Below are 16,883 nucleotides of genomic sequence, written 5' to 3'. Positions count from 1 at the left end.
GCTCTGAAGACAAATCAGTTGCTGGAATTGGTTTCTGAGGAAGTGACTGCTGCTCAGCGCGATGATCCAGGCATTGGTACCATTTGGGTGGCGGTTGAAAAGGGAGACATGGCTCAGGCAGAGAGAATGAAACACACGTCGGTGCCTCCACTACTATGAGAATAGCCGAGGTTGAAATTGAAGAAACAGATCTTATACCAGGTCACGTCACCCCCAGACCAACCCCAGCGTTGCCAGCTGGTTCTGCCTGAGATGTGTATGGGGATGGTGTTGAAATCACTTTATGACGATTCTGGACATTTGGGGGGTGGAAAAGACCTAAGAATTTCTCAGAGACTGGTTTTACTGGCCTCGAATGAAGTCGGAGGTTGAAGAATACTGCAAGTTGTGCATTCGCTGCATATGGTGGAAGACACTGCCTACGTGGGCAGCTCCTTTGTCCCACCTGCAGAGTGCAGGTCCTCTGGACCTGGTGTTTATGAGTTTCCTGTCTATAGAACCTGATGCCAGCAACACGGCGAATGTCTTAGTCATCACAGACCTCTGCACCATATATGCTCAGGCTTTTCCTACCAAGGACCATAGGGCGTCTACAGTGGCAAAGGTGTTATGGGAGAAGTATTTCATTTATTACGGCCTTCCCGGGTGAACATGTAGTGATCAGGGATGGGATTTCAAGAGCAGGCTCATCCATGAGTTACTGGGTGTGCTTGGAGTCGAGAAGTTGAGCACCACGCCCTATCACCTACAGGGTGATCTTCAGCCAGAGAGGCTTAATTGAACCTTACTAGACATGCTTGGAACCCTGGAGATCAGCAAGAAGAGCAGGTGGAGTCAACATGTTGGGCATCTGGTTCACAGTTATAATTGTACGTGAAATGAAGCTACTGGGTACTCTCCATATTACCTGATGTTTGGGTGCGAGGCAAGGTTGCCCATTGACCTTTGTTTTGGGACTGACAAGATGACTTACCAGCAAAGACTTATCTGAAGTACGTGTCTGACATGTGAAGAGAGTTGAAAAGGGCTTATGAATCAGCTGGGGTCGCGGCTGCCCAGCAGAATCAAGGGAATAAGAGAAGGTATGATAAAAAGGTGAGGTTCTCCCAACTCCCACCGGGAGACAGAGTCCTCATAAGGAATTTGGGGCTACCTGGAAAGCATAAGTTGGCTGACCGCTGGGTGGCTACGCCCTATGTGGTGGAGAGTCAGATGCCAAACCTACCAGTTTTCTGGGTGAAACCAGAGGATGGGAATGGGCCTGTCAAAGTTCTCCATCGGAACCACCTGTTGCCCCTGGGTCAAGAGGTGCAGGTAGACCCAGAGCCCAACTTGGAGCCTACACCTAGTAAGAGGACTCTGCGGAAACACGGGGCAACTGCAGGGCTCCCAACAGGTGAGATTAGGCCGGCCCCCACCCCTGAGAGGGATACTGATTCGGAGGATGAGGACCTGGATGCTGCCTGTATATGCTGCCTTTCACTAACTCCCCAGTGATTGAGGAAGAGACTCCCGGCCCTTCTCCCATTGAGACAGGTGAAGTTGGGGGTGGGGGGGAGGTCTATCTATGGGCAGCCTGGGTTGCAGCGGGACTCTGCAGGGGAGGAAGTGGGGTTTGATCACGGGACAAAGGGGTCCGAGTTGCAGGTGGGCACAAGTGATAGATCGGGGGAGGCCTCGCCAGGTAGACCAGAAATATCCCCAATGGTGTTAGAACCTGAAGTGTTAGATGATGGGGTGCGGAGATCTTAGAGAATTAGGAGACCACTGGGTAGGTTGGCCTAGGTAGCACCAGGGGAACAGAGTGTGACCCCTACTGTGCCGGGGAGCTATGTCACAGCCTTTTACACCTGGATTGAGCTTTGTGTTTTGCAGCAAGAGTTGGCGAATTATCTCAACGTCATGAAGACATGACTAAATTTGGTGGGGGTAGAGTGTAACATGCTGTAGGGTTTCACTGCTCTGTAACATGCTGTAAGGTTTCACTGATAATGTGATGGTTTCTCTGTAGCAGCAATGTTTGGGTTATGACTAGAGATAACGGGGTTAGGAATGCTGTTGTTCTTTCTTGTGAGCTGGAAGAGAGACTTTTGCCGTCTTTTGGCTGGGGAGAGATGAGGAGGGAAGACACAAATGGAGAGATTAGGTAGACCGCCGGACAGAGTGGACTTGGAGTGAGGGTCCGAAGGGCGGCGACGATCGGACGAGGTCGATGGTGGACAATCGACTTATCAGTGAGCTCCAACACTGCGCAACAGACTGTTTAATAGGATTGGGCCCTTTTTATTCTTTTTTTCCATTTCTTTACTAACCATATAGTCAAAGTAAGAATTATAAAGCTTAATCATTTAATCGCATATTGTGTACTGTTTGTTATTTTGGGGTACTGATTTGTAACAGGGGACACCTCGCGCAGCATCCACCCAAACGAGATTTCTTAAGTTTGGCTGGGCCGGGGGCTATCACCCCCTATATTAAGCCGCTAGCCGAAGCGAAAGTCACACATGGGAAACCTAACCTCCTCCTGATTACTATCAACTTTCCTCCTTCAGATCTTCCCATGTTGAACAGTGCTCAGTCAAAGCACTGGAAGTAAAAAAGACACAAGGAAAGTAACAAGAATGTGTACTTCATGAGAGATGTAGCAGCATCACCATTCTATTTCTTGCAATGGATTATTCCATTTCAAATAACAAAATCAGTAGGCAATGAGAAGAGCTTAACAATCTCACAGCCAACAGAACAGATCAAAGCCGAAATCGTAAGGAGATTGTCAGTTACAAGGGAAGGATTCAGAAGGTAGGGCTGAGGTATTTACAACCAGAGCTGAATAGATGATTCATTTTATGCTCCTCAAGATTCATAAGAATATTGCAAGTCAGCTCCTTGGGCCTAGTCTGCTATTTATCAAGGTCATGGCTGATGGTCTGCCTCAGTGGCATTTTTCAGCATTATCCCTTCATTTCATGATTCTCTTAACGCTTGAAACCTATGAACACATTGACTAAGCTTCCACATCCAACATAGTTGCAATGTTTGCACGCGCATTTCTGAGTTCAGTGCGCTGGAATGAACAATGATTAATGACCAGCAATGGCCAGTCACTAAAAAGAAGTCTGAAAATATGGTTCATACAAAGTAAGTAAAAATACATTTCAAAATTATTTCACACATTTCTCTTAAATCAAGTTGCTTTCTTGAGTTTTCAGTATACATGTCTTCACCTGCGCTGCAAATCTGCACACTTCAAATGCATCCTGCCTTTGGCAACAATATTTGCCTGTACTGTACTTTTTTTATTATGAAAGTATGTATGTGGTATATAACTCTGAGATGTATCTTCCCAAGGACAGCCATGAAAACAATGGAACCCATTAAAAAAAAACAAAACCTCCCCCGAACACGCAAATGGCAAAAAAAAAACAAACAACAAACACAGAATATGAAATAAAAATCAAAAGGGTCCAGGCACATTCAGTTCAGCTCGGTTCGAGTTTCATCTAGTGCCAGGTCATTCATTACCTGCAGACCACCCCGATCAAAATCAGCTAAGATAGCAACAACAAAGAAGGAGCAATCAGAAACCGGAAACATATCACAACATGAATTACAGAGTCCAATGTTGATTAAACCTTGTCCAAGACCCAGGACTCCAGTACCATCCTCCGACAGCATCGAGAGAGAGAGAGAGACTGTTTGAATGCAGGGAACTTGCTCTGGGAGGAGAGAGAGAGAGAGAGAGAGGGAGGGGGGAGAGGGAGGGGGGAGAGGGAGGGGTGGAGAGGGAGAGAGGGAGGGAGAGAGAGAGAGGGAGAGAGAGAGGGAGAGGGAGAGAGAGAGAGAGAGGGAGAGGGAGGGAGGGGGAGAGGGAGGGGAGAGGGAGAGAGGGAGGGAGAGAGAGAGAGGGAGAGAGAGAGGGAGAGGGAGAGAGAGAGAGAGAGGGAGAGGGAGGGAGGGAGAGGGAGGGAGAAGGGGGAGAGAGAGAGAGAGAGAGAGAGAGAGAGAGAGACCTTCCTCCAGTAGCAGCGAGTTAGAGGCTGGCAGATGGCGCAGAAAACCTGCTCACCTTCTGCACTCAGCTTAGTGATTTCAATCTTCCCTTAAGCTTTAATCAGCAGTATCGGTGAGAAATTGTGTCGATCAAGGGCACAATTGCCCGTTTCCAGTCTTCTTGGCCTCGAGGCTGCACATTTCACTGAACACCCTTGGAGATGGCAAAGCACCAGGTCACATCAAAATTTAAAAAGCATCAAAATGTAGATAACAGGCTTCAGCTATAGCAGAGCCACACTTGAAAGAAAAAAACAACAAAAGAAGTGAAAGAAGTAGCCCCCCCGTAACATGTCAGTCCATGGCTTCCTCTACAACCGCGATGAGGCCACACTCAGGTTGGTGGAGCAACACTTTATGTTCTGTCTTGGTAGCCTCCTACCTGAGAGTATGAACATCAATTTCTTGAGTTTCTGTTAATGCCCCCCCCCTTCACCATTTCCCTCTCTCACTTTACCTCCTTACCTGCCCATTACCTCCATCTGGTGCCCCTCCCCTTCCCTTCCATGCCCTTCTGTCCTCTCCTGTCAGATTCCCCCTTCTCAAGCCCTGTATCTCTTTCACCAATCAACTTCCCAGCACCCCCTCTCTCCTGGTTATACCTATCATCTCTTACCTTGTATTTCTTCTTCCCATCCCATACCTTCTAATCTGACTTCTGATCTTTTTTCTGCAGTCCTGATAAAGGGTCTCAGCCTGAAACATCGACTGTTAACTCTTTTCCATAAATGCTGCCTGGCCTGCTGAGTTCCTCCAGCATCTTGTGTGGGTTTATAAAAGATGTTAGTAGATAGACTGTCTCTAGAGATGGAGATGTCAGAAATGGCCCAAGTAAATTTTAGGGCAGGGTGGAAGTTGGAGGGAACGTTAATGAAGTCGACACGCTCAGCATGGGTGCAGGAAGCAGCACCATTGCAGTTGTTGATGTAGCGTAGGAAGAGTTGGCGAGCGATACCATGGACTGCTCCATGTAGCTGACAAAAAGCTACATTGCTGGGACCCATGCGAGTGCCCATGGCTACTCCTTTGGGAGGAGCCGAAGAAGAAATTATTGAGAGTGAGGACCAGTTGCACCAGATGGAGGAGAGTGGTGGTGGAGGGGAACTGGTTGGGTCTGGTGTCCTGAAAGAAGCGGAAAGCATTAAAACCTTCCTGATGAGGGGATAGAGGTGTGTAGGAACTGAACAATCACAGTGAAAATGAGGTAATAGGGCCAGGGAACTTGAAGTCATTGGAAAGATCAAGAACATGTAAAGTGCCACCGCTGTAGTAAGGAAAGGACTGAACTTGGGGGGATAAAACATTATCTGCAGGTTTGACGGTGAGGTTAGGATTAATGTGAAGAGCAGCGTAATCAGAAGGAGTGAGGTTAGAATTAAAATTAGTGTTAAAGTCAAAATGTTTGATGTCTCATCAGCAGCTAGCAATGAAAAGATCCAGAGCAGAAATTAAAGGAGCTCATGTTTGTTAAGGGTAAAAAGACCCTGATGGGAGTTATATACAGCCCTCTGAAGTATCCAGGATGTGGGATACGAAGTGCAACAGGAGATAGAAAAGGAATGTAAAAAGAACAGTGGTCCTGTAGCGGTGTGCTACACACAGCGCTAGAATAACGACTCGTAGTCGGTGAGTTGTAGTTGCGAAAAAAGAGGTTTATTCAAACTTCACGGCCTCCTTTAAATCCTTCCCGTTCCTGCCCTCCCCGGGCAGGACTGATGTGGGGAATGCATACTTGCAGACCCTTCCCGCACGTGGGCTTTTCCCCCGGTGGTGAAGATGGCCTGGCGCCCTTTTTGGGGCCGGCCTCTCTGCCGGCGCGCGCCGTTTTGAGCTGATTCGAGTGCGCTGCAAAGTGGGTCGCCACAGTACAATAATTGTGGGGGATTTCAATATGCAGGTACATTGGGAAAATCAGGTTGCAGCTGGATCCCAAGAGGAGGAATTTTAAGAATGCCTACGAGATTTTTTTTTACAGCAGCCTGTGGTTGAGCCAGATTTTATTAGGGAAGTTAAGGTAAAGGATCCCTCAGGACGCAGTGATATGTTAGAATTCAGCCTGCAGTTCGAGAAGCTAAAGTATGACATATCAAGCAACACATATAAAAGTTGCTGGTGAACGCAGCAGGCCAGGCAGCATCTCTAGGAAGAGGTGCAGTCGACGTTTCAGGCCGAGACCCTTCATCAGGACTAACTGAAGGAAGAGTGAGTAAGGGATTTGAAAGTTGGAGGGGGAGGGGGAGATCCAAAATGATAGGAGAAGACAGGAGGGGGAGGGATAGAGCCAAGAGCTGGACAGTTGATTGGCAAAAGGGATACGAGAGGATCATGGGACAGAAGGCCCAGGGAGAAAGAAAAGGGGGAGGGGGGAAAAAGCCCAGAGGATGGGCAAGGGATATACTGAGAGGGACAGAGGGAGAAAAAGGAGAGAGAGATAAAAAGAATGTGTGTATATAAATAAATAAATAACAGATGGGGTACGAGGGAGAGGTGGGGCATTAGCGGAAGTTTGAGAAGTCAATATTCATGCCATCAGGCTGGAGGCTACCCAGATGGAATATAATGTGTTGTTCCTCCAACCTGAGTGTGGCTTCATCTTTACAGTAGAGGAGGCCGTGGATAGACATATCAGAATAGGAATGGGATGTGGAATTAAAATGTGTGGCCACTGGGAGATCCTGCTTTCTCTGGCGGACAGAGCGTAGGTGTTCAGCGAAACGATCTCCCAGTCTGCGTCGGGTCTCGCCAATGTATAGAAGGCCACATCGGGAGCACTGGACGCAGTATATCACCCCAGCTGACTCACAGGTGAAGTGTCACCTCACCTGGAAGGACTGTCTGGGGCCCTGAATGGTCCCCAGAAGGAGATCTGAAGTGTCTCGGCCCGAAACGTCAACTGTACCTCTTCCTAGAGATGCTGCCTGGCCTGCTGCGTTCACCAGCAACTTTTATGTGTGTTGCTTGAAATTCCAGCATCTGCAGATTTCCTCGTGTACGATGTATCAATATTCTTCTTCTTTGGTTGTCCATCGAAATCCAGTGACGATGTCCACCCCTTTAACGGTGAGATCTTTGACTATACAGTCATATCCTGGACCCACAGGCACTATTGCAGGTGGGACATGTATATGTGGTAGTGGTGGTAGTGGTGGCACCCATGGCTGCATTTCTCCTGGCTCTCTTCTGATGTCTTCTGATTGTTCTTTCCATCTCTAGAATACGAACCCGTCCCTACACAGCTGTCGCCAAGTGGTACGGTCAGCAGCAACCTCCTCCAGGTCCTCGGGTCTGATCTTGCCCTTCCTTAAAGCATTCTTCATCTGATCCTTATAGCGTTTCTTCGGCCTTCCAGCTGAGCGTCGACCATGCTGTAGCTGGCCGTATAACACTCTGCGGGGTAGCCGACATGGGGGCATCCTCATCACATTCCCCAGCCACTGCAGCTGACGCTGGGTGATCATGGCCTCAATACTTCTGCAGCTGGTCGTTACAAGTATTTCAGTGTGAGGCACCCGCTCATGCCAGGTAATTCCCAGGATGACCTGGAGGCAGCTTATGTGGAAGCGCTCCAAGGACTTGATGTGATGGCTGTAGGTTACCCAAGCTTCACAGCTATAAAGGAGGGTGGTGACACAGACCACTTGGTATATGGCGACCTTTGTGGAGGGACGAAGGCTCCTGTTCTGAAAGACTCTACGCCAAAGTCTCACAAAGGCAGCTGATGCTTGTTTAATGCGGCTCTGGAAGTTGTTGTCAATGCTGCTATCATCAGAGAGAATGCTCCCCAGATATTTGAAAGATGGCATTACTGACAGCTTTTCATCACCAACAGTGAAGGCAGGTAGAGTGGGTGGGACACTGGTACTCCGTTGGCAAACCACTTCTGTCTTGGTGGTATTGACTGTCAGCCCCATCCTGCTGTACGCTCTCATCGCCACAGCAAGGACAGTCTGAAGATCCCCCAGAGTATGGGCTACAAGAGCACAGTTCTCTGCATACTGCAGCTCCAGGACCCGCTCCCTACGGAGCTGTAATCAGTATTACAGTGGAGTAAAGGGAATTACAGAGGCATAAAAGAGTAGCTGGCCAAAGTTGATTGGAAGGGGACACTAGCAAGGATGATGGCAAAATAGCAATGCTGGAGTTTTTGGGAGCAATTTAGAAAGCATAGGATACATCTCAAAGATGAAGATGGATTCTAAAGGGAGAATGATGCAATTGTGGCTGATGAGTGTAGTCAAAGACAGTTTGAAGGCAAAAGAGAGGGTATATAATAGAGAAAAATTTGGTGGGAATTTAGACAATTAGGAAGCTTTTAAAAAGCAACAGAAGAAAACTAGAAAGCCATAAAAGAGAAATGATGAAATATGTAGGTAAGCTGGCCAATAATGTAAAAGAGGATACCAAAAGTTTTTCAAATATATAAAGAATAAAAGAGAGGTGAGAGTGGATATCGGAATGCTGGCAAATTATGCTGAAGAAGTAGTAATGGAGGACATGCAAATGACGGACAAACTTAATATGTAATTTGTGTCAGTCTTCAATTGCAGAATGCCAGAAATTTCAGAGTGTCAAGGGGCAAAAATGAGAGTAATTGCTATTACTGTGGAGAAGATGCTTGGAAAACTGGATTATCCAAAGGTAAATAAATCACCTGGACCAGATGAACTACACCCATGGTTCTGAAAGAGATAGCTGAAGAGATTGTGCAAGCATTGTAATGATCTTTCAAGAATCACTAAGGTTCTGGAATGGTTCCAAAAAGACTAGAAAATTGCAAATATCACTCCAGTCTTTAAGGAGGAAGGGATGCAGAAGGAAGGTAATTTGGCAATCAAGATTAGATTAGATATCAGCTTTGCAGGAGAAGCAAGAGAGTGGTAACAGATAGTTGTCTCTCTGACTGGAGACCTGTGACTAGTGGACTGCTGCAGGGATTGGTGCTATGTCCATTGTTATTTGCCATCTATATCAATGATCTAGATGATAATATGGTGAGCTTGCGACCGACACCATGACTGGGGGTGTAGTGGGCCGGTCTAGGTTTAGGGTTAGTGGACAATGAAGAAGACTGTCAAAGCTTGCAGTGGGATCTAGACCAGCTGGAGAAATGGGCTGAAAAATGGCAGATGAAATTTAAATGACAAGTGTGAAATGTTGCACTTTGGGAGGACCAACCAGGGTAGGTCTTACACAGTGAGCAGTTGGGCACGAGGAGTCTGGTAGAACAAGGGGATCTGGGAATACAAGTCTATAATTCATTGAAAGTAGCATCACAGGTTGAGACAGTTGTAAATAAAGCTTTTTGGCACATTGGCCTTCAGAAATCAAAGTATTGACTAACAGGAATTGAGATGTTATGTTGAAGTTGTATAAGATATTGGTGAGCCCTAATTTGGAGTATTGTGTGCAGTTTTGGTCACCTACCTACAGAAAAGATGTGAATAAGGTTGAGTGAGCACAGGCAAAATTTATAAGGATGTTGCTGAGTCTGGAGGACCTGAGTTATAAGAAAAGATTGAATAAGTTAGGACTTTATTCCTTGGAACGTAGAAGATTGAGAGGACATTTGATTGAGGTATACACAATTATGAGGGGTACAGATAGGGTAAATGCAAGTAGGCTTCTCCCACTCTGGACTACAACCAGAGGCCATGGGTTAAGGGTGAAAGGTGAAAAGTTTAAGAGGAACATGAGGGGAAACTTCTTCACTCAGAGGGCTGTGAGAGTGTGGAATGAGCTACCAGGGCAAGTGATGCTTGCAAGTTCGATTTCAATGTTTAAGAGAAGTTTGGATAGGTACATGGATGGTAGGGGTATGGATGGCTATGGTCCTGGTGCAGGTTGATGGGTGTAGGCAGAATAAATGGTTCAGCACAGACCTGATGAGTCGAAGGGCCTGTTTCTCTGCTATATTGTTCTATGACTGTATGACTATGCATTCACAGGAAATAACCTGGTAAGTTTCCACATTGTTGTGTTGATGCCAGTGTTGTAACTGTACTAGAACAATTTGGAAACAGCACAGTTCTTCAGCACCACTGCTTGGATGTATTCTGGACTGAAAGCCTTGGCTATATCCACTGCTTTCAGTTGTCCCCTGATATCACATGAAGTGAACCGAATTGGTTAAAAGAAAGGTTTTTTTTTGATGGGAGGAACCTGTGGGGGAATGTTTCACTCACATGGCAACCCTGTGATCCTAAGGATGGGAACATTCTTAGATCCTTCTCCTCCTTTTAATTTTTAAGACTCATAGTCATATAGCATAGAAATAAGTCCTTCAACCCACCTCATTTGTGTTAACCATCAAACATTCACCTACACTTATGATAAATGTCCTCATGCATACCCATCAACTCACTATGCTTGCCCTTCCTGATACTCCACACCAAGGACAATTTTACAGCGGCCAGTTAACCTAACAACCTGCACGTCTTTGGCACATGTGGGGAGCAGGTGGGGAAACTAAAACAGACAATGGAAACTCACCCAGTCACAGGGAGAACTTCAAACTCGATGCATACAGCACCCAAGATCAGGATGTAATCTGAGTGTTGAAGCAGCAGTGCCAGCTGCAGTGCCACTGAGTTGGCCTGAGTTTAATTATCATTGCCCTTCACAATCAGATGTGACCAGACTACAGAGCTCTGATCTGATCTGTTGGTTGTGAGATTACCCGGCTGTCTGTTACAATCTGGTTTTCCTGTTGGCACACATTAGACTATTAGATCATAAGTTGTAGAAGCGGAATTATGCCATACGGCCATTCAAGTCTGCTCCACCGTTCCATCATGGCTGATTTATTATTCTTCTCAACCCAATTCCCTTGCTTTCTCCCCACACGTGTTGATGCCCATTCTAATCAAGAACCTGTCAACCTCCACTTTAAATATACTAATAACATAGCCTCCACAGCCATCCGTGACAATGAGTTCCACAGATTCACCACCCTCTGGCTCAAGGAATTCCTCCTCACCTCAGTCCTAAAGAGATGTCCTTGTATTCTGAGGCTGTGCCCGCTGGTCCTAGACTTCCCCACTTACTGTAAATATATAAAACTCACATCATGTAGTTCATTTTCGGCTTCGGGGGCGCCATAAACAAGGCAACTCATGAGCAGCTCCGATGGTGCCAACTGACTGGCAGGGGTGTTCAAAAACATTTTTTCTCCTTGCTACAGTTGGAAATTCCAACCTGCTTCAAAAGGGCAACAGTTATACCAGAGCAGGGTGAGATGCCTTAATGATTATCGTCCAGTAGCACTTGCATCTACAGTGATGAAGCGCTTTGAGAGGTTGATTATGGGGCTAAAATTAATTCCTGTCTCAGCACAGACCTGGACTCACTGCATCTACAGCAGACACTCTCTCATTGGCTCTTCATGCACCGTGGATCACTTTGTCAGGATGCTGTTTACTGACTTCAGCTCAGCATTGAACACAATCATTCCTACAGTCTTGACCAGAACCTTGGCCTCTGTAGCTCCTTCTGCAACTGGATCCTCAACTTTCTAACTGGTAGACCACAATCTGTGCAGATCAGAAACAACATTTCCACCTCAGTAACAATCAATACTGGCATATCACAAAAGTGTATCCTTAGCCCAGGGCTCAACTCTCTCTACAGCCATGACTGTATGGTTAGGCATAGCTCAAATGCTATCTATACATTTGCTGATGATACAACCACTGTTGGCAGAATTTCAGATGGTGACGAGAGAGCATACAGGAGTAGATAGGTCAGCTAGTTGAAAGGTGTCATAGCATCAACCTTGCACTCAATGGCAGTAAAACCAAAGAACTGATTGTGGACTTCAGAAGGGGTAAGATGAGGAAGAGACAACAGTCCTCAAAGAAGGATCAGAAGTGGAAAGAGTGAGCTATTTCAAATTCCCGGGTGTCAATATCTCTGAAGATTTAATCTGGATCCCACATCTCAATGCAGCTACAAAGAAGGCATGACAGAAGCTATGTTTAATTAGGAGCTTGAGGAGAGTTGGTATGTCTCCAAAAACTCTCAAAAAATTCTACAGATGTACCATGGAGAGCATTCTAACTGGCAGCATCACTGTTTGGTATGGGGTGGAGGGGCTATTGCACATGATCGCAGTAAGCTGCAGAGAGTTGTAAACTTAATCAGCTCCATCGTGAGTACTAGCCTCCATATTATCCAGGACATCTTCAGCAAGCAATGGATTAAAAAGGAGGCATCCATCAGTGCCTAGACCAGTGGTAGATGGTTTTATTCTTCCATCATATCAGTCACTATTATTGAATAGATTGTGAGGCCATTTTACAATCTACCATAATTGTGGATCTAAAGTCACAAAGAGGAGAAGGAATGCAGATGTTGGACATTAATAGATCATTTGTGTTATGATAAAGTTAATCTTTAGTGGTCATGGTTACCAAAGACTAGTTTATGTTTTGTTTCAATTCAGATTGTAAACTAAATTCAAAATCTATAGAGCTCATTGGGAGAGGCGAATTCAGGACTTTGAATTGTTAGTCTAGGCTTTAGGATTACTTGCCTCATAACTGAGTCCCTGGCCACACCCCATTCTTGCTATTTCTTTTGTAATCCTACACTCCTTTGTTCTTTTTTGCCATTCTGTCTGTTATTATCCCAGTGGCATTTACCCTCCTTTATTTACCTCTCAAAATACACCTGAACCTGCAGTGTGATGAATTGGCCATTTGCAGAACCATTCTGTAAGTTTGTGACCATCATATCACTATATTAATGTTGTAACGGAGGATCCCTGATTGAACCCTGAAAATATCAAAAAATCCTAAACAGAACCTGAAGTGGACCTGAAGTGATCCAGTATAGAAACAGAATGGCGTCATGATTCTTGGTTGGTTAGGTAATCTCTCGAAAATGGTGTTATTGCCATGTTTCATCAGAACAGGAGAAAGTTGTGCAACTGATCGATCTTGCGCAAACATAGTTAGATAATCAGAACCAGAAATTCAGGATCTGTTTAATGTCAACAATTTTCCATATTTTCAAATTACTAAGAAAAACCCATATAAATAGAAATTGCCATTGACATCTTGCTATGTCAATATTGCAGAGCAGAAACAATCCTCATTGGCCTATAATTTCTTCTCTTATTCTTAGAGCCTTTCTTGAACAACAGAACATCAGCTATCCTCCAGTCCTCCGGCTCCTCACCCACGGTTAAGGATGTATTAAATACCTCTGTGAGGTCCACTGCATTTTCTACATTAGCCTCCTACAAGGTCCAGGTGTCATGGTCCGGTCCGTCGATTCCTCATTCCGGATTTTCCTGTTTTCCCTTGTTCCGTTGGGTGCCTTAATTGAGACACCTGATTCTCGTTGTGGGCATAAATACCTCTCAAACCAAGGATTTGCTGCTGGACTGTTCCCTTCCCCTTCCTTCTGAAGCCTCGCTTGCATCCCTGTCAAGTTCAACTGCTGGAAAGAGACCAGAGTCTTGCCATGCCAAGATGAGGAACTATTTATCGTTGAGCTTGGAACTATCTCCTTGTGTCCCTGTGTTTAGTGTATGTGTCAAAAAAGAGTCCTGGTCCTAGGTCCTGTTCCCAAGGAGGGGTCCCAGTTCTGTGTTGTGAGTTCGAAGTTCCAGGTGCTGTGTTCCAGTCCTGTCCAAGTCAAGGCTTTGTGTTCTCGTCCAGTCCAGGAGTCCCTCGGTAGTTTACCTCGGCAAGTATCCTTGGCAAGCATCCCGGCCCTGTGTCCTGGAAAGGTTCCCGGCCCTGCGTCCTAGAAAGGGTGTCGGCCCTGCACTCCAAGAAGGAGTCCCGGCTCCATACCCAAGAGCCTAACCAAGCCAAGTCCAAGAGCTGAGCCAAAACTAGTCCAAGAGCCTCGTCCTGCCCTGGAGTACCTCATCCAGTCCACGTCCAAAGCTCTGAGTTCCTGTGTTCCAAGACCAAGTCCAGGCGCCGTGTTCCAGCCCTGTCCAAATCTGCGCTTCGTGTCCTCATCTAGTTCCGGTGCCTCGCCCAGCCCGGTGCTGGAGATTCCTCATCCCGTGCTGGGGTACCTCATCCTGTCCTGTAGCCATGTCCTGTCCTTGCCAAGATCCTAGTCCTGAGTCTTCGCCTAGACCTGGTTCTGAGTGAAGACCCAGACTCTGGTTCCTGAGTTCTGAGTTCCTAGTCCAGGCTCCTTGTTCCTAGTTCCACATCTGGGTCCTGTGCTTCTAGCGCAGGCCCTGAATCCTAGTCTCATCCAGGGCCTGTGTCAATGTCCCGTGTTGTTTCTTCCTTTGCTTTCTTGACAAACCTAGTCCTGTTCCTAGTACTTCAGTGTCTGTGTCTTGCATTGGGTCTGCTCCCAACACCCCCTCATGACACCGAGGAAACACATTGTCAGGCCCTGGGGCATTTAATTCAAGACAGCAAGCACCTCCTCTTCTGATCGTATGATCAATGACCTCTCACTATTTTGGCCTCAGTTCTATAGAGTCTGTGTTCTTTTCCATTCAAATAATTGACTTTACAGATGCAGAAAATCCATTTAAGATCTCTCCCATCTTTTCATGCATAGAAGACAACACACCTTCAAGCAGACCAGTTTTGTCCTAGTACTGTATATCTGTAGACTCCCTTGGGATTCTCTTCCACCTTGTACATCAGAGCAACATCGTGGCTTCTTTTAGCCTTCCTGATCTCCATGTTAAGTGCTCTCTTACACTTCTTGTGCTCTTCAAGTGCAACATTTGTTCCTTGCTGCCTATGCTTGCTCTGTACCTTCTTCTTAAGCAGAGCCTTGCGTCATTATGGCAAACTTACTGAAAGGGATTCTGAGAGAAACGATCAAGCTACCTTTGAGAGACAAAAGCTGATCAAGGACGGTTAACATGGCTTTGTACCTAAGAATTCATGTCTCACAAATTTGATTGTGTTTTTTGAAGAGGCGACAAAGGGAATTGAAAAGGGTAGGAGAGCAGATTTTTTTTTTGTATGGAATTCAGCAAAGTCTTTGGAAGGTTGGTCCAGAAGGTTAGAGTACAAGTGATCCAGGGCGAGATAGCTAATTGCGTAGAAAATTATCTTGGTGGATAAAGGCAGAGGGTAGTAGTGAGGATTATATTTTGGATTGAAAGCATCTGACCAGTGGTATGCCACAAGCATTGTTGCTGGGTTCTTCCTTATTTGTCTGTCACATACAGTATGTTAATGATTTGATTGAGAAGAGAGTGGCATGTTTGTCATGTTTGCAGATGACACCCAAATTGATGGTATAGTGGATGGTGAAGAAGATTGTCTAAGGTTACAACAGGAACAACTGGGAAAGCAAGAAAAGGAAAGGCAGATGGAATTATATTAGCCATGGTGCATTTTGGGAATTTAAACCAAGGAAGGACATACACAACAAATGGCAGAGCCTTTGAAAGTGCTTTGAATAGTAAGGCTTAGAAGTAGAAGTATATAGAGCTCCCTGATAGTGTCAACACAGGTAGTTGTGTTGTTGAAGGAGATATATGGCATGCTCCTTCAATGGTGGTTGCATTGAGGACAAGAGCTGGGGATGTCATGTTCCAATTTTACAAAATGTTGGATAGGCTACACTGGGAGTACTGTGTGTTGTTCTGGTCATCACTTTACAGAAAAGACCTGATTAAGGTAGAGAGAGTCTCGAAAAGATTCACAAGGATGTTGCCTGATCTGTCGGTCTTGAGTTATAAGAAGAGATTGTGTCGCTGGACCTATTATACAGGTATAAGGTGAGGTGGCGGCGGGCAGAGGGGGCGAGGCCCGAGGCCTGGAGCTGGCCTGCCACTCGTTGCGACCGCCGCCGCCCACCCCTGCCGCCTGGTATGGTCGGGAGCAGCTGCAGGACCCGGCCAAGGTGGAGCAGCTAGTGGACGAAAACAAGTGAGGGGGTGGTGTCATTACTATACCACTAGGTGACCATCCCAACGGCGGAGCAGGCGGAAGAGGAGACATTTGGCGGATGAGGATGTCCAACAATGGGTAGGGAGGCTTGCGAGCACGCCGCAAGAACTGCCGTAGACCCACAACACTCAGGGCCTGCCTACCTAGCGTGTGAAGCCTGGATTCGGCGGACTGCGCGGAAGAAACCATCACTGGTTCAACGGGCAGAAAGGCAATTCTCAGCAATGCGTCATGGAGCGATAAGAGGGACAGTGAGACACACAGAACACTGCTGGCCATCCACTGCATCCTGACCTATCTCCAGCCGTCTCGACTATGTCTTGCCACTGGGTCCAGATAGGCCGGGACGAGAGAGTGAGGCTGACGACCTGCGCAACTCTCCCTCACTTTAATCCAAGTCAAGCGCAAGTCATGACTTCAAACCCAACGCAGAAGAAAGTGATGGTGCTCAACCTTGGCACATGGAACGTGAGAACTCTGCGAGAAAATGTCAAGGCAGACAGACCAGAGAGAAGAACTGCTCTGGTTGCAAAAGAGCTAGCTCGCTACAACGTGGACATAGCAGCTCTCAGCGAAACACGCCTAGCGGACAAGGTCCAGCTGACAGAACGTAGTGGTGGATACACGTTCTTCTGGAGCGGTCGCAGCAGCGCTGAACGACGAGAAGCAGGCGTGGGATTTGCCATCAATTCTAACCTCGCCCATAAACTCACCAAGCACCCAGAGAGCATCAACAACCGCCTGATGACACTTCAGCTCCCACTTGCAAACAAGAAGAGTGCTACGCTGATTAGTGCCTACGCTCCCACCATGACCAACCCAGATGACATTAAAGACAAGTTCTATGAAGAACTCGACGCCCTCATCTCAGCAATCTCACAGTCAGAGAAGCTCATCATTCTCGGGGGCTTCAATGCCAGAGTAGGGACAGACTACCAAACC

The sequence above is a fragment of the Mobula hypostoma genome, chromosome 3 (assembly GCF_963921235.1).
Source record: "Mobula hypostoma chromosome 3, sMobHyp1.1, whole genome shotgun sequence".
NCBI classification, from domain to species: Eukaryota; Metazoa; Chordata; class Chondrichthyes; order Myliobatiformes; family Myliobatidae; genus Mobula; species Mobula hypostoma.
This window is presented reverse-complemented; position numbering follows the sequence as displayed.